Raw genomic sequence first — 12,019 nt, 5'->3', positions numbered from 1 at the left:
GTCTTTTATGTAACACATATGTTTACAATTTTGCTTGTCTTTTTTTCTTCTATATAAATCTGACTTTTCATATGATTTTATTTTCTGTTGGCCTAAAGAACTCCTTTTAATATTTCTTATGATGTAGGTCTGCTGGTAACAAATTCTCTCAACTTTGTTGAAAAACTTTATTTTTGCAGACATTATTGTCTTTGTTCCTCTATGTGTAATATGTCTTTTTCCTTCATTTCACTGCTTTTAACATTTTTCTCTTTATCACTGTTCACCAATCTGATTATGATATGTTTAGGTATGGTTTTCTTTGTGCTTATCTTTTTTGGACTTGTTCAGCTTTTTAGATATGTAGGTTTATAGTTCACAATAAATTTGGAAAATGTTTGACCATTATTTCTTCAAATGTGTTTTTCTGCCCCATTCTCTCTTCTCTTTCTGAGGCTTAACTATATATTCAATCTCTTGATACCATCACACTTTCTAAGATTTTGTTAATTTTTAAGTCTTTTTTCTCCACTGTACTTTGATTTAGTTTTTATTCTCCAGTTGGTAATCTGATATAATTTTAATTATAATTATGCAGTTACTTTGTGGTAATCCAGCTGTATTAGTTCCCTATGGCTGCCATAACAAATAACCACAAAATGGATGATTAAAAACAATAGAAATTTATTGTTCCACAATTCTAGAGGCCAGAATTCTGAAAACAAGGTGTTAATGAAACCTGTTGGGAAGAATCTTTTGTTGTCTTTTCTAGCTTGTGATATTTGCTGACAATCCTTGACATTCCTTTTCTTGTAGAAGCATTGCTCCAATTTCTGCCTCTACTGTCACATGGCCATCTTCTCCTTGTGTCTCTTGTCTCTTATAAGAATACTGGTCATATTGGATTAAGCACCATCTTATTCCAGTATAATCATATCTTAACTAATTACATGTACAGTGACCCCATTTCCCAATAAAATTGCATTCCGAGGTACTGGAGGTTAGGACTTCAACATATCTTTTTTGGGGGGCACAATTGAACCAGTAAAGTTTTCATTCAGGTATTACATTTTTTACCCTTCTAAAAGTTCCCTTTAAGATATATTTTCCATTTGTTTCTTCATATTATAATAAATGTTTTAAAATCATTGTTTGCTAACTTCATCAGCTCTAACATTTCTTTCTTTTTTAAAGAAAAAGATTTTATTTATTTGACAGAGAAAGTACAACAGGAAGGGTGACAGGCAAAGGGAGAGGGGGAAGCAGGCTCTCCTCACTGAGCAGGGAGCCCAATGTAGGGCTCCATCCCAGGACCCTGGGATAATGACCAAAGAGCTACCCAGGTACCCCAGCTCTAACATCTCTAACTCTGTTTCTGTTGACTGGCTTTTTTTCTTTGTGACAAGTCATATTTTTCTGTTTCTTGATTGGTTGTCACACATTGTGAATGTTACTTTTTTATTCTTTTTGAGTGCTGGGTTCTGATTGTCTTCCTTTAAACTTTATTGGGCTTTGTTCTGGTATGTAGGTAAGTTAGTTGTGGAATAGCTTAATCCTTTTTTAGGTTTATTAGAGTGGGCCTAGAATAGCCATTACTCAAGAAATGGTTTAATCCTACTACTAACATTTGACTCTTTTGGAGTCTCTATTGAATTCTCTCTGAGTTCAGTGAAGTGAAGTCTCCCTTCTCTGATTGGTCAGAACATGAATATCTCCCTGCCCTGTGTGAGCACTGGGAATTATTCCTCCTGTAGCTATCTACTAGTTTATCTTTGCCTGGCATCATGAAGAGTCACTCTACACATGTACAGCATATTAATCAGCCAAAGACTCAAGGGTACCTGTAGTCAGGTTTGTAGAGTTTTCAATCTCATTCTCTCTGCATAGTTTCCTTTCCTCAGATACTCAGCCCCACAAATTTTGACTCCCTTATCCTCCTCAAATTAATATTTATGCATTTAGTGCTGCAGACTGGTAAGTGCTTCCATGAAGAAGTTGGGGTCTTATCTTGCTTGTTCCCTTCTCTTAGAGATCATAGTCTTTGCTGCCCTTTGTCCCAGTGTCTGATCAGTGTTGTTTCATCTTATAGGTCAAGTTTTACAGTTGCTTATGGTGGCAGTGGGTAAGTCTTACATCAGTGATGTTTGACGGGCCCCTAAGTATTTGTGGAATTGATTTCTCATCTTCAAGCCCTTATGGGTCTTCTCAAGCTTTCCAGGGTAATTGCTACTTTTTACTCACCACATTCAATCAGCATATCTTCAATATATTGGGAAAGTGTTCTGTAGAATAAAGAGGCAACCAAAGTCCTGTGGACTATGTTAGGATTGTCAAGAATTCATAAAGCCCTGAACAATGGTACAATAGTGAATGTGTATTGGTGATCCTCCAAGATGAACCTTGAAGTTGAAAGCAAAAAGGTCCTGGTGGTCTTTACCAACAAGCTTGAAACAAAGCAATACAAAAACCAAACAAATAAATGTTCACCAGCTCAACAACTGTATACCAACTGTCAGAGAATGTGTTGATTTGTCCAGTAAAGAGACTACATTTAAAAAAAGAGAGAGAGAGACTACATTTTTAACAACAAGTGCAGTTTGAGTCACCAGTTGATTAAGTTTATGATCATACACTGTCATTCTTCAGAATCCATCTGTCTTATGCACAGGCTTAAGAGGTTATTTGAATAGGGATGTGTTAGGAATCACCACTTACATATCATTCAATTCCTTGATGATGACACAAATCTCCACAGTCCTTCTAGGAATGTGGTGCTGCTTTCATTTAATATTTTGGAGGATATGGGAAAAGTTCTAGGGGTTTCCACCTGGCCTTTCTTACCATAATATCCCTCACTCCATAGGTCAGAGAACAAATATGGGGGGTTCTGCTAATTACTGAGGTTATATATTTTAGAAGGAATGTGCCTTCTGAAATTTTGAATATAACCATGAAGTAATTTTGGAGGCCCACTGGTCCATTGTGAGATAAACCTGTCCTAAAATTACACTGATCACCTGACCTTTATTAGCCTCTACTCTGACTGGTGAGCCTGTGTCTTTGGCTCTCAGGAGTTAGTTTCAGTTCAGAGTCAATGTCAAATAATTTCTTTAAAAAATGGTTATTTTCCCTTTTCAATATACAGTCACCAGGATAAGTGGCTGTGGTTCTTTTGGGGAAGGCCAAGAAGAAGAATTCCGATAGTAAGTTGATGGCAGTGTACCTGAGTTCTTCTTTAGGCTGAGTGCTGGCTTCTCCTAGAAGTGTGCAATATCCCCAGGCTACCTTTATCCCTGATATTCTCCTACCTATATTTACATTTCTATATATTCCACGCAAACCTCCCTTTTTCCTTTTCAAGGTAGGAGATAGGGGTGAAAGGCACTTTTGTGAGTCTGACCTCTTACTTTACTCATTACTTCTCACAATCTTTCAAGCTGGATGGATTTCTGTTTTATTTTCCTCTATGAAAGGGCCTTGTCCTACAGCATATCCGTCTCTACTTGGCATCTCATACTTCTCCTCTCCCTATTCTGTAAAGGTTGATGGGGAATAAGCAGATGGACCTACGTATGAGGACAGAGGCAATAATAGTATTCTCATTACAATTTTATTAAAGAGCTTATTAAAGTTTATTTTTTTCTCTTCCACACAACCCCTGGTGCTCATCACTACAAGTGTTCCAAAATTTATTTTTTTATAAGCTAGACTACATACTTCCTAAGAATAGACTTGTTATTTCATTTTCAATCCTTAAGCCTATTAAACTTTTGGCACATGATAGGCACAAATTAAATTTTGTTGAATGCAGAGCATGAATGTTTGAGTGCAAATGCAGTGTTATTATCAGCAGAAAGCCTGAGTTCTAATTGCAAAATTAGGATGATTATCCTGAGTTTGTAATGACTGTAGGCCACTACATTGGAAAGGTTTTTCTAACTAGCCAAATCAGGAATCCTTCAGGTACCCTAAGAAAAAAACATTTTCATACGCTGAAACCAATTATGTGAAGAAAAAGTTAACAGAGCTATTTTTTTTTTTTAAATGATAGTCACAGAGAGAGAGAGAGAGAGGCAGAGACACAGGCAGAGGGAGAAGCAGGCTCCATCCATGCACCGGGAGCCCGACGTGGGATTCGATCCCGGGTCTCCAGGATCGCGCCCTGGGCCAAAGGCAGGCGCCAAACCGCTGCGCCACCCAGGGATCCGCCCCGCCCCCCCCTTTTTTAAATTTTATTTATTTATTTTTTTTAACAGAGCTATTAAAACAAAGGTAGCTTGACATCCTCAGCTTTTGCAGGACAGAACTCAGAGAAACTCTAATAGTTTTAATGACTTTTTGTTTGAAGTCTGAAGTTCCGTGAGTGAATCACTTTTAGCATATTTAAATTTATTAACTCCTTTGCTTCTGGCAATTTATTTTTGGGAGTGTCTTCCTTATGATCCAGTTGGGGAGTCGGTAGGCAAGTACTACAGCCATGTCAGAGTTCTAGAATCAAAGGGAAATGTAAGAAAGAACCGACTTCCTGTCCTCTGACTATTTCCCCTGCATCCTACACACCTTTTTCTGTGGGTGGTTAAATCCCTACTGAGGAAAGTAACTCTGAAGTTTTTTGGAAGGAAGGAGAAAGAATATGGGAGGAATGTGTAGGAAATATGAATATGGTAGACCCAGAGACTGTCTTCAATAGCTAAATGTCTACCAGTTGGGAACATATTATGTCCTTCTTTCATTTCAATTTAATCCAAGGCAGAAGAATGAGGCACTAGGAGAAAAGAGATGTAGTTTCCCTTCACAAAGGAAAATAAAATTCTACTTCAATTTTTCCTTTATTATATGTCAGATTTCTCAGTCTTTCTCTCCTTTGGAGTATTCAGTCAAAAGCTTCTATGACAGCAGGGAATATGTCCTCAGAGGCTTGTTCATATAAACAGGAATATATTAAATTAAATTTTTTATTTTAGTTTTTAAGAAAATTATGTATTTATTTTAGAGAAAGAGTGTGTGAGTGAATTGAAGGGAAAAGGGAGGAAGAGGAAGAGAAAGAATCTCCAGCACACTCCACCCTGAGTGCAGAGCCCCAGGTGGGGCTAGATCTCATGACCCTGAGATCATGACTTGAACCAAAATCAAGAGTTGGACACTTAACTGACTGAGCCACCCAGCTGCCCCCAATTTAAAATTTTAAGTGAGGGGATCCCTAGATGGCTCAGCGGTTTAGCGGTGCCTTCGGCCCAGGGCGTGATCCTGGAGTCTCGGGATCGAGTCTCACATCAGGCTCCCTGCATGGAGCCTGCTTCTCCGTCTGCCTGTGTCTCTGCTTCTCTCTCTCTCTCTCTCTCTCTCTGTCTCACATAAATAAATAAATAAAATCTTAAAAAAAATAAAATAAAATTTTAAGTGAAATATACATGTGTGCATTTTTTAAAGGCAAGCAGTATAGAAGAGTATGAAATACAGGTATTTATCTCCACTTCCTTAGCCCCTTTCTTATTCCCATGCCCCCCAAACCACCAAACAACCCATGGTTTTATTTCTTCTGGTGATTGTCTTCATATTTATTGATTTATCAGTTTTATATATCTTTGACTCTGCATTATAAAAGACGAAGACTCTATATACCATCTCCCAACTCCTCCCAGCAGGTCTCAGTTTTTATAGTTAACATTACTTGGTTTGGACAAGTTCTGGTTGAATGGGTGAGTGCACAATCCAGTTTCCTTCTTCATTTCTTTACCCAAATGATGGTACCTGCCTTTCGAAACCACTGGAAGCCAGACCTCTGGCAAACAGTGAAAGAGCTTCCCATGCTGTGCCATTGGGTATTTGTGTTGGTAAAAACCCTCTAACATGCTCAGTGACCTCCTGGTTAATTTTAAAACAGTATGTATGCCCTTCTCAGAAACATCTGAGTCTTATCAGGTCTCAAAGCTTGAAGGGGGAAGTCCTGACACTGGAACTTGAAAATGTTTAGTCTTGCTCTTTAAATCCTCCAGGATGCCTTGTAGCTTCCTAGTGAGCTGCCGACTTGGGCTGAGCAAGACAAAAGTCAGTGGAACTTATGCTTAGTGACTAGAGATCGTCAACTGTTTTTATTATGTCTGTATTCTGAGGCTTTCTCTTTGGCTGTTGTCGGTTGTATCAAAATGAAACATCTCCAGGAAAAAATATCAGAGGACCTAAAATTAATGTGTTATTTCAGATTTCTTCTATGCCAGCAAAAGAACGTCCCTCTCTGACTAACGTCTGATAATACAAGCCTCTGAGGCCAGCCCCTTTAACGTGCTGATTTAGGGCTCATGCCCGTTTTCCTCTTTCCTCTTTTCATCTCTGTCTCTCTGATGCAATCAGCATGCTGGCCTTAGGCTCACCTCAGTTTTGTTTTATTTTTTAAGGAAAAAAGTCTTTTGGTTTTTCAAGTGAATTTAAGATTAAACTCTTCTCCCCTTTTACAACAGATTCCCTAAATCTTAGAGTTGGAAGGTTTTTTTTTTTTAACTTTTTTGCCTTAGAGTGGGTCACAAAAAGTAGATTCTCATCAGTGATCTACTTTGATAACACCGCTTGACTCTCAGCTGTGGTTTCCTAAGAAAAGCATGAAACTCGGAATTGAAAAACCAGGTTTGAGCCCTTGATGTGTTTACTTGCTGTGTGACTAGGGGTAGGTCACCTCAACTCTCTGAGCTGTCCCAGCTGAAGATTGAAGATAACAACATAGCACTTAGCTCACAGAGCTGGTGTGGTGCAAAGTGGGTGCTCAATAAACTTATCTCATACTTCCTGTGTCTACAATTAAGTTACTGATCTTGTCTACTTCTAGTTCTTCTTATTCTGGTCAGTGGCCATCTAGATCTTCTAGTTCCTTCTGTCATGCTTGACACTTTCTCACCTCAGATCCAATACATCAGCAAGTCCTCTCGGCTCTGCCTTAAAAATATATTCCCCAATCTGATACCCCCACTGCCACCATTGTCTGAGACACCATTACCTCTCACCAAATTAGTACAATGGCCACCTAACTGGTCTCCCTATTCTACTCTTGCTTCGCTAGGGTCTGTTCTAGAGAGAGAGAATCCTTAAAAAAAAATGAGTCTGATGATGTCACTCCACTCAAACATAGCCATGATTTCTTGTTAAGGCTGATCTCTACCTGGCTCATACTGGAACTAGGTACCAGTTGTTAAAATATTGAAATCCTTCCATCTCTATTGGTAGAGAGTCTTTCCCCAAGGTACCCTTTTCCTGATGTTCCCTTTCAATTCACAAGGGGATCTCCCCACAGTGCACCAACTCAAGGGATAATGCTTGACTCTTCAGGGAGGTCTCTAGGATGCTGCTTGCATGCTCTGGCCAGATATCCATGCTGATGGATTGGTGTTTGTGCTGTACCTGCTATTAAACATTTTGAATAACACCTGGTTTTGTCCTTTCATTCAAAATAAAAGCCAAGTCTCCACATTAATAGGATTCTTTGATACATTTTTTTACTGCATGTCCCACTACTCCCAGGCTTGTTCATTCCACACAAGCCATGAATGCCTTTTGGCCTTTCCTCAATCAAGCTAAGTATGCTCCTGCCTCAAGGCCTTTGCACTTGCTCCTTCCTCTGCCAGTAATGCCACTGTACCAGATATCCATTTGAGCAGCTCTTGTACCTCTTAGAGCTATCTGCTCAAATATCTTCTCAACAAGGCATTTTCTGACTATCCTGTGTAAAATGGAAACCCTACCCCCTTGTCCACTGGTATACTGTAATTACTGTTCTTGACCATGTTTTTTTTTCTCCACAGCATTTATCTCTGTCTGACATGTTATGTGTTTTGCCTATGTATTCATTTAATGTCTGCCTCTTTTCTTCCCCACCCCAACTAGAATGCAAATTTCTTCAGAGCAGGAATTTTGTCTCTTCTGCTACTGTTTTATCTCCAGTGCTTAGAACAGCATCTGACAAATAGTAAGTTCTCAGTAAAATTTTTTGAATGAAAGAACTACTCAGTGCACAGTTTTCTTATTAGAATAATAAGGAAAATAATACATCCCAGACAAATTGTGAAGATTAAATGAATAAGAAGCAAGTACCTTGTAAGGTATAAGGTCCTGAGTAAAGATTAGTTATCATCAGTCTCCCCTTGTTGATAAATATTTGTGGATCATAGATACCATCCCTAACACTATTACTGACAATAGTCTCCATGTTTGAAGGAATCTCTAAATATTCTTCCCTGGTGTTCTGAGTGTCACAGCCCCGACTGGCCTGTGGTACTGAATGTTCCCGGAATTCTGAGTGGACCAGAGAGCCTTCCCAAGGCATCAGGACAAGTTGTGTGGGTCAGAGGCCAGGGCAAGCACATGGCACATTTTTACTAGCTCTTTAATGTTTCTCTTGTGGGCATATGCAGGGGTGGAGGCAGTGTCAGTAGACATTTGTGCTCTGGTACTTTCATCAATAAACCCTATAAAGGGAAGATAAAGCAGAAGAGGAAGGAGTAGACACCTGCTTTATTCTCCATGTCTGGGAAGAGAAGTCCGACAGTAATAATAGGTTGAGCATATGGCAATGTCTATATAACTTCACAAGAGTGTTTTTAAAATTTAAAGATTTGCTTCAGGAGACCTTTTGGGAGATGTGATTAAGGATCATGGGAAAAGCATGCAGGGAGTTTTGGATTGAAAAATATTTAAACCTACTGAATCCTCATATCATATATTCCACTGAACTCTATTATTCATTCTCATGTCTTTAAAAATAAACAAGCACACAATACATACAGAAGGTGAGTTGTACTATGTGTATGAAGTCTAGCATGTAGGCCTTGTTCTCAAGGTAATCTAAAGTAAACCTACTCGAGACCTGCGAAGACATATAGTCAATCCCACTGAAAGCACTTTTCCCTAAAACCTCACATCCCCTTTAATTCACAAAAGAGACTTGGCATCTTTACTACCCTCTTAGAATAAAAAAAAGGAAAGATAAAGCACTCTTACTAAAGTTATCGAGAGTAGCCTGCCTTGTTACAGAATCCTTTTTCCCCTGTACCTGAGGAAATGAGGGATTTTGGTTCAGAATCAATCATAAACTTGTGGCAAAACAATGTCATCCTGGAGATTGGAAGGTGAGTCCTGCCTCCCAGGCCATTATTACAGGGACTAGACCCCACCTCTACTATGCATGCTTGCACATTGGAGATAGGTGCCCTTTCTCCAGTTGTAAGATAAATATTTAATTCTGTAAGGATAGGAGTCTTTAGGTTTGCACAATGATACATAGCTTTAAGTTAGTGGAAAATAATTTTGGAAAGCAGATCTTAGTTTCCATGTCATAAAAATATTTCTTTCTAGTATTTTGTCCTGACAGCTCAAACAAATATAATATGAGAATACTACCTGTGGCTTATTTTTTTTTCTTTTGGTTTCTAATGCTGAATTTATAATCTTCTCTTACTTTGTGCGACCACACATATTTAAAATTCCTGTATCAATTTGATTCACTGCCACATTTCCTTCTGTGTAGAAAAGGAAGTTACAGACCTCAAATGGCTTTTACATTGTCTGTGTGATAAGTATACTAAACATATGGGATATCGGATGCCTCATTTCAAGGCTGCTCTTGACATTGCTGCTGTTAATGATTCTTCCATTTCCATTCCATACCAAAAATCTATTGAAAGGGTGAAGGAAAGTGGTGAAAACAGGCACTCCACAGATGCCAGCAAGTTTCCCAATTGGCTAGGATCACTACATCATTCCAAAAGGGATGACTGGGGGTAGGAGTTGGGGTGGGGGGTAGAAATAAAAACAAATTTTGGCAGACCCAAGTTTAGAAGAAAAACAATACTTTCACCGAATTTAGCCTCTGCTCTCTGTCATAGAAAATTATAATAAATACAAGAGAATTGCATTCAATTTTGGTCAAGTATTATTCTTGGAATATGCATTAGTCAGAATTGGCCTCATTAGGAGGGCACTTTTTGAACAGCTATGTAGTGGTTCACAAAGCATGCAGACTCCTGAGAGGGTGTGATTCGAAGTTTAACAAGCTCATTTCAAGCTTGATAACATTTACATTTCAAACAAGGATTCAAACCAGGGCTTTGCTGCTTTACATGACCAGAAGTAGAACAGAGTACATTGCCACAGAAGCATGCAGTGACATTATCAGAATTGCCAGAGCCCACTGATTACAAACCTATCTATTGACACCACAACTAGTATACTAGGCTGCTTTTTTTTCTCTTCTTCGTTAGTCAACAACTGAACCTATAAATGCATTGAATTCACATACCAATCTACAGTGAAGCACATGTTTTTATTTTGCTTCCCTATTTATAATCTTTATTTTGAAAACAACAATTGTGGTTTGGATTTACTATGAGGCTGAATGTTACACATGTAAAGGCTCATAATATTTTTTTCCGGAGGCTCTTAAATCATTTTTAGCTATATTATCTGATTTGCCATCATCACATCAGTGTAAAAGTAGATACAGCATACATTTCCAGATATATTTAATGGATGAAGAAAAGGAAAGGAAGAAGATTAAACAGTTTGCACACGCTTACAGTAAAATTTAGGGGTATTTGGTTGAGGTAAAACTGGACTGCGGAGTAGATCTAAAGAGGCATAGAAGAAAATCTTATCTACTTTTCACTCAGGGCAGAAAGACCGAGCAAACTAAACCTCTACATATCCTGTATCTTGATACGAATGCAAATTCAGAAATTTGGTAACCCAGAGCAAAGAAGCCAATAGCTTAGAAATATCAAATCTATTTACCTGGAGGAGGTGCTCTGGGAAGGATATCGCAGCCTCAACCTAAGAGCAGAGATATTTCTTTCCAGCTGGTTTGGGCTTCTCCCTAAAAACACTGTTGTTGCCCTTTACTTCTACAAAGTAAACAAAGAAACATTCGCACTAGGTGCTGCCAAACTGTTTAGATCTTCAAAACTGGTGCTGATTTCAACCCTAGCACGGAGGTACTTTCCTCTCTGACTCCTTATAGAAGAAAGCTTGACCTGGGTGAAATCACTAGAGCTTCTGTTGAGATTTGAGGAGCATACATACATACATAAGCTTGCTTAAAGCTTTTTGGGTTCCTCTGAGGGAGTAAATTATCAGTGAAACTCAGTTCCTTTACTGGTGCTGATTTACATAGCCTTTCTCACAGAATTCTAGCATTCTCGCCTCTGGCCCAAGTCAGGAAATGCCCAGGTGCGTGTAACTCAGCACTAAAATTAACATCCATGAAGCTTTTTAGACCTCACATATTCGAGTTCAATTTCATTTTGGTAATTAGGTTTCAGGCAGGTTTTTATTTCTTTTGAACCGAGTCATCTAGCCCCGAGTTTTCATCAAAGAATCTTGGTTAACTTTGATTTTTAATTCTCAGACACCCAACTCGTTGAACCACCCATCCTGACTCAATACCCTGCTATTTTATTCCATATAAGGCCTTGAAATGTACTCACCTTACTCAGTGAAAATCCCTCTGGGATGGGAAGCTGCCAGCACATTAGAAATGTGATCTAGAGTCGCTCTGCCCGAGGTTGGTCATATCCAGGTTAGAAGATATCAGGTATAAAATGAGAAAAAAATATTATCTCCCAGCACTTATCAGACCATCTTCTTATAAGACTTTTTCTTGTTTAGTTTTTTAGTTCATTTCTTGGTTTTTCTGGAAAAAATGCTGCAGTTATGTTGCTCCCGCAGCCAAAAATCTGCACTTAATTGGGCACATAAAAAAATAGCAGACAGGAAGTCTATTTCCTCACAGAGAGATATTGTGGTTTATGGACTCTGCTTTCGTACTGCAAAGCCAGTGCATTATTTTATTTTTTAATACACTCCTGGTAAGATGTCTCTGGCAACCCAAAAGCTGTTTAAGTGCCCACCAGAATCAGTATCAGCCCAGGTAGAGCTACTTGATTACCAAATATTAGTTTACTCTGGGTTTGATTTTGAATCAGTCTCAGTTCTTGCATTTTTATGGATGCTAGAGAAATCGAGGATTTCATATTTGTGTATGCACTAAGAGAGTTATACA

At 38.6% G+C, this 12,019-nt stretch overlaps 1 protein-coding gene across 1 annotated transcript in view; it reads right to left on the bottom strand.

Annotated features, from left to right (window-relative positions):
• The window catches only part of PTHLH (parathyroid hormone like hormone), a 120,199-nt gene extending 108,524 nt beyond the window's left edge, over positions 1 to 11,675 (bottom strand). Inside the window, exon 1 of the mRNA XM_077870596.1 lies at positions 11,445 to 11,675. The gene's annotated coding sequence lies outside the window, so the exon portion shown is untranslated. The remainder of the gene's footprint in view (positions 1 to 11,444) is intronic.
• Between the last annotated feature and the right edge of the window lie 344 nt (positions 11,676 to 12,019).

This window comes from Canis aureus, chromosome 25 (genome assembly GCF_053574225.1).
Source record: "Canis aureus isolate CA01 chromosome 25, VMU_Caureus_v.1.0, whole genome shotgun sequence".
Lineage (NCBI taxonomy): Eukaryota > Metazoa > Chordata > Mammalia > Carnivora > Canidae > Canis > Canis aureus.
The sequence above is the reverse complement of the archived record's forward strand: the minus strand, read 5'-3'. Positions and strand labels throughout refer to the sequence as shown.